Source organism: Borostomias antarcticus, assembly GCF_949987555.1.
Source record: "Borostomias antarcticus genome assembly, chromosome: 18".
NCBI lineage: Eukaryota > Metazoa > Chordata > Actinopteri > Stomiiformes > Stomiidae > Borostomias > Borostomias antarcticus.
In genome coordinates, this window is record NC_140251.1 from 24,587,661 (window position 1) to 24,593,660 (window position 6,000).

A 6,000-nucleotide genomic window follows, 5' to 3' on the forward strand; every position below is an offset into this window, starting at 1 on the left:
CAAATTATTATTAATGCTATTTTTTTACCATTAAATGCTTACAGAAAGACCTACCTAGGTATTAAAATAAAGTTGTGCACGTTCTGTCCACTAGTGGGCATTGTATCATAGGCAATATCGATAGACAATGATGTTTTCAGAAGCAAATACAGCAAACAATGTCAACAACTGTTCTTTTAATTAAATTCAGACCCTGGCTTGAACAGTAGGTTCTCATCAGGTTTTCACTGTTTGACAAAAATAAATAAAAATAAGCCAGTCAGGCTAGGTACTGAAAGACAAATAAAGGATAAAGATAAATAAAGGTAGTATCATGATGTATATCCCATTAATCAAACATGTAGCCTAGGCTAAATCAGAACTTGCCATTATGGGCTATCTGGCTGCAGTATGTAAGACTCAACAACCCTCCTCAAACATCTACAGGTTGTTGGCCAAAAAGACAAGGTGATTCACACTTTCTGGTTCTAGAGAAGAGCGCTTCTTTGTTACTATGTTCCCCGCTGTGGAAAACACTCGTTCCGCCCTCACGGAGGTCACACATATTGCCAGGTAGCGCCATGCCGGCTGGGCAAGGTGGGGGTACTTGAGGCTTTTCCACCACCAGGACAGCGGGTTGCTGTCAGACGGGGGCGGGGTCTCACTCTCGTACACCATCATCTCTCTTTGGAGCACATCTTCATTTGGCTTAATAACTGTTTAAAAGAAAATAGTAGTGTTATTGTGCTGTTTAAGTTTCATAATGCACTTTTTATATTTCCAATGTAGGGCTATAGCGAGTTTGAGTTGTTATGAAAGGCACTCAATAAAATTAGATTTAAATGTTTTTGTAATTATTATTACCTCCTGGTGACTTTTGGCAATACACATCGCCAAAGAGGTCCCCCATTACATGGCGCTAAGAGCATTGTTCCTCTGGCGCTGCTGTGGCTCATCCGTTCTAGTCGCTGCGTTCTCCTCTTGGCCTTCCACCTCGTTGAGCTTTGCCAGCTCCACACGAACCACCTCTCTCACTGCCTGCTGCTGCTCTCGTTTCAAATGAACCAGCCGGTGAAAACGCAGGTCGAGGTAGCTGGCGGTGTTAAGTAGCAAGAAGGCATCTTTTTCGGGGCCATATTTAAGCAATAAACCACGAGAGGCCGTGTGTTATAGTGATTTGTGACGCGAAGCGGAGTGCCTAAAACCCCCCTAGCTGTTATAAAATCACTAACATACGGCCTCGAGTGTTATAGTTACTACAGCTATTAGTGTAAAATAAACACACAGCAATGTAAAATATGAACATTTATTCAAAACGAAGCATCATACCCTCAATTCCGCCGAGCAAAATAGTTCCCCCAACAAAAGGGTTGCCAAGCAACAACAACAACAACTACAATGCTTTGGATCAAATGGGAGGCGCATTAATACTGAAAATGGAATGATATGCGGTCCCAGGTGTGTGTTACAAAGTATTTTAACACAGCTTCCAGCCAATCAGAATCAAGAACCAGAACTGACTGTTGTATAATGCGCCTTTAGATCACTTGACATTATTTTTTTCATCTCCCTCAGTTCTGTCGGGTCATCGGTGGACCGCTGTAGTTGTGACAGAAGCAGGTACTGCAGGGGGAGGGACCGCTGATGCTGTTGGGTAGTTTTCGGTTGATAACGCCAAGGTGGCTACTTTGAACGGCTTCAGCACGTCTTTCACCTGTGGGACAAACATACAATTAGGATAACTAATCCTAGTGCCACTAGCTAGCTAGCTAGCATGCTATGCTGCTAGTAAGCGCAGTACTGTCAGCCACGTACTGTACACAAAACACAAATGGTAACGTTAGCTACGTTAGGCTCATGACGTGCTACGTTTGTAAACGGTAACGTTAACATTAGGCTCATAATAGGCAAGTATATTATTAGACCCAACATCATTACTGACCTCATTACAGGCTCCACTCCACACTGCTGAGCTCCAGACGGCTGAGTTTCTTCTCCATTATCACCGCTGCAACAGAGGCTTGTTGATCTGCTGCCCAACAGATCATGTCGTAGGTACTGTTCCAGCGGGTGGGGCAGTCGTTGATGAGCTGGACAGGTTTGAGACCAAGGAGCTTCTGCTTGGATTCGAGGAGGTAGCTGTCTGTAGCAGAGTGCTTGAAATGCTGAGTGGCAGCCTTCAGGCGACTGGTGTTGCAATGGCACGCTCTGCAAGCCCTTTCTTCACTGCTAAGTTGATTGTGTGAGCCATGCAGGGCATATCGGTGATCTCCAGGTGCCTCTCTACAGCGTTGACATAGTTGGTCGCGTTGTCTGTTGTGATGGCAAGCACAGACTCCCGGTCCACGTTGTAGTCTCGTAGAATACGCTCTATACACGTGGAGACATTCTCTGCTGTGTGAACGGTTTGAAGCTCAGACGTGTCGAGAACGACATTTCTCATTTCCCAGTCCTCGTCTATGAAATGGGCTGTGACCGTCACATAGGACTCAGTTGCTAGAGACGTCCACCCATCAGTGGTCAGTGCAATTTTTTCTCCACGGGTCTATTTTAACAAATGCTGGGTTTTGAAGCCTCGGCGCTACCAATAAATAACTTATTTAGACGCGTTCTGTCCGAGTGAAATTATTTTTCCGAGGTAGTCTTCTTCTGTGGTGGTGGCGGTGCTTTGAAGCTTCAACCCAGCATTTGTTAAAATAGACACTTTTGCTTAGGTAAGTGAAGTTTCATGTTTATCTGACACTTGTAAATATGAGCGCCTCTCCTAACTAGGCCAACACCGATTTATTTTGACGGCAAAGTGAATGGACCAATAAAGGACTGTTGTCTGGCATGAGCGAGCGGAATGCGACAACGGGACTGAGAAGGGCTACATTTCAACTAGACATTCCAGTGAAACCAGGTAGTCAAAATAACTTACCTGATATAAAATTGGCACCGCAAACGCGGGCATTTTTGATGATGTCCTCAGTCCAGTCCGTATCATGGATGTATTGGTCCGTACGCTTAATAATGGCGATTTCGTCTGTCTTCCTCTGCTACTGTTTGAAGAATGCGCACGAATACTTGTGCTGACTAGGCTGTAAAAGGGTCTTTAATTAACAAATATGACCCACGCTCGTTACATAACTTCTACAACATCCAGTGGCAAAATATGTCAGGTACCTTGGTATGTCCACACCAAGGATTGAAATCACAACCTTCGCGGTGATAGACAGCACACTATCCACTCGGCCTCCGCTGACCTGGGAAATCTGTGGAGTCTTTTTAGTTTGATGTTCTGGGACCACTGCCTCAAGCAACATAGAACTGCAGGTCAACAACGCCAACAGGGACAGAGGAAGGGAGGAAGGGAGTGACAAAAAGGATTCCCTCTTCTAGGTGTGTCGGCTTACATCCCACACACAAAAAAAGTCTTGCTTAAGGTAGGCTATAGAAAACAGCCTAGCTGTAGTTCCTCATTTAGACCCCTAGGGCTCTCGGTCTGTAGCCAATGAATCCAAGCTGCCTCTCTCTGCAGGAGGCGTCTGTCTCTATCTCCACCTCTTTTAGCGGGCTGGACTACTTCAATGCCCTGAAATTGTAAGGAACAAACGTTATGACAAGCTGCAGTAAAGTGCCTCGCTACTGAGGATTTCTCATCCTTGTTACGGATGTTGCTTTTGTGTTCTGAGATCCTCACTCTAAGCTCCCTTTTCATTTTTCCTAAGTATACAAGCCCGCACGGGCACTTGAGAAGGTAGACAACATACTTGGTTTTGCAAGAAATTCTATGTTTAATGGTATATTTCTTGCCTGTATGTGGGTGTGTGAAGAAGTCACGTGGAATCATAGCGTTACATTGTAAACAGTCATGGCATGGGAAATTGCCGCCTGGTAAGCTGTCAAAGAAATTGGGAGTAGGGATGTAACTGTCTGCACTGTCTTTGAGTTTGTTCGCGCGTTTATTGGCAAATATTGGGAGCTCTTTAAATGTGTGGCCAACAGTAGGGTCGCTGGTTAAAATATGCCAATGGCGTGTATATCAATGTTCTTGATATCGTTGGATAGAGGGGAAAACGTAGTGGCAAGGACAGGTCTGGAGTCTTTTTTGGGGGCAGGTTTGTAACTTAGGAGGCTCTGACGGTCTACATTGTTAGCTCTCTCTAAGCTTGCTGTCCTCTATTTCTTCCATCCAAGCTGTCCTCCTCCAGGGGCAGCCAGGAGCAGTGGGCAGCCTCATCAGTGGCGCCCGGGAACCAAGTCCAAATGCTCAGTCCAGGTCCTGGTGAGGGACAGGACTGAAGAGCATCTTTTCTTCTGCATGCTTTTTATATTGAGGTTCTATGTGGAGGGAACTTAAGTGAGCATGGGCAGAACATGCAAACTCCACACAGAAAGGCCCGGGAGATTTCCCATGCGGGAATCGAACCCAGGACCTTCTTCCTGTGAGGCAACGGTGTAACGCACCGAGCCACCATGCCACATATCGGGTGTATCTATTGGTGGGAAGGACACAAACACACACACATGGTTTATCTATGCTCGTGTTTCTCTCTGCACCGTCTCTGTAAAATTGGGTTTGTTCTATGAGCTCTGTATCCCCCCCTTCCCCATAGACAACGCCCGCCAGCGCCAGGAGGGTGTGGTCAGCATCTCCCGCATCTTCTTCACAGAGTACACGCCCCCCCAGCCCCCCAGCAGCCCCCCGCCCGTGTGTGGCCATGCCTCGGCAAGAGGCACCCACAACTCCAAAGACATGGTTTTCACAGAGGATCTCAATTACTCATTCCTCTCGATTTGTCATAGCAATATAGCATAAAAAAAATCTAGCATCTTAAAATCTTACATACTGCAGCTTTAAATGGGTGAATTTTCTGAAGCATGCTGTTGTTGTCCACTGGGTGGAAGTACAGGGCTCCACCCACGATAAGAATTGTCTTATCACCTGAACATTGACCAGTGATCCAACACTGATATATATCCATATAAACGTATAATGACTACCCACCCTAGGCCATCAGGACAGTTTGGTAGAGTCTTTAATACAACTACAACACAGGGGAGCTGCACTGATAAAAGATCTCCCAACAATTCGGTCTGGAACTAACGTTCAATAGTGTCGACCATGGAGATGGAACAGGTTAACCACCTGGCGGTTCACTCCTGCCCATGATCCGAGTGTGAGGCTAAACTTAACCTCCCTAGTTGAGCCCACTTCTTATTTCCATCAGCACTCCTCATGTATAAAGCACCCATCAGTTCATTATGCTGTGTGTAATAATACTAGACAATGTATATGTTGTTTGTGTTTGTTTGTGTTTATAATAACTGCAATGGTTTTGTATCACTACCATTTTATGCGCAGGCAGCGCATCTGAGATGATAAACAATGTCAAATATAAATAATTTATTTCTGTCATTTCAACATTGCTATGAATAAAAGACGATGAACCAGGTTAGACTGCTGATGACACTGGTGCGGTGCAGGTCTCTGGAGTGTTACTGGAGTGAAATGGGGGAGACGGGGGTGGGGTGGGGCTCGCTTCTCTTGCTTCTTGAAGTCAATCAGTTCCTTTGTTTTACTGACATTTAGAGAGAGGTTGTCCTGACACCACACTGCAAGGCTTCTCACGTCCTCTTATCTCTGTAGGCTGTCTCATTGCCATCGGTGATTAAGCCTAATGCGGTGATAATGTCAGCAAACCTGATGATGGAGTTGGTTGATGGACACCAGGAAGACTAATTGGTTGCCATGGCATTAGCTTATGGGGATGCTTTAAAGGACAATGCTAGTTTTTGACAACCTGGACCTTATTTACGACATATTATAAGACGTTTGACTCACCGAGATCACTTTGGTGTAGTTCGGAGGCATGTAGAAGAAATTTTAAATCCAGCACGAGCCAGTATATCCATGTAATGGCGGTGGTCGGGGCACCGAGAATGCAGTTTCTAAAAATCTATTTTCTGCCGCGAAACGGTTGTTTTCATCAATCTGTCTTTATGAATCGCTAGTTGTGCTTACATAGAGCGTAGGCC

At 45.4% G+C, this 6,000-nt stretch overlaps 1 pseudogene across 1 annotated transcript in view; it reads left to right on the forward strand.

The window, feature by feature from the left end:
• Nucleotides 1–4,690, forward strand: part of LOC311320987 (H(+)/Cl(-) exchange transporter 5-like) — a 40,494-nt pseudogene extending 35,804 nt beyond the window's left edge. The window contains exon 6 of the transcript in view: nucleotides 4,578–4,690. The product of the transcript in view is annotated as a H(+)/Cl(-) exchange transporter 5-like (transcript). The remainder of the gene's footprint in view (nucleotides 1–4,577) is intronic.
• Nucleotides 4,691–6,000: the final 1,310 nt, after the last annotated feature.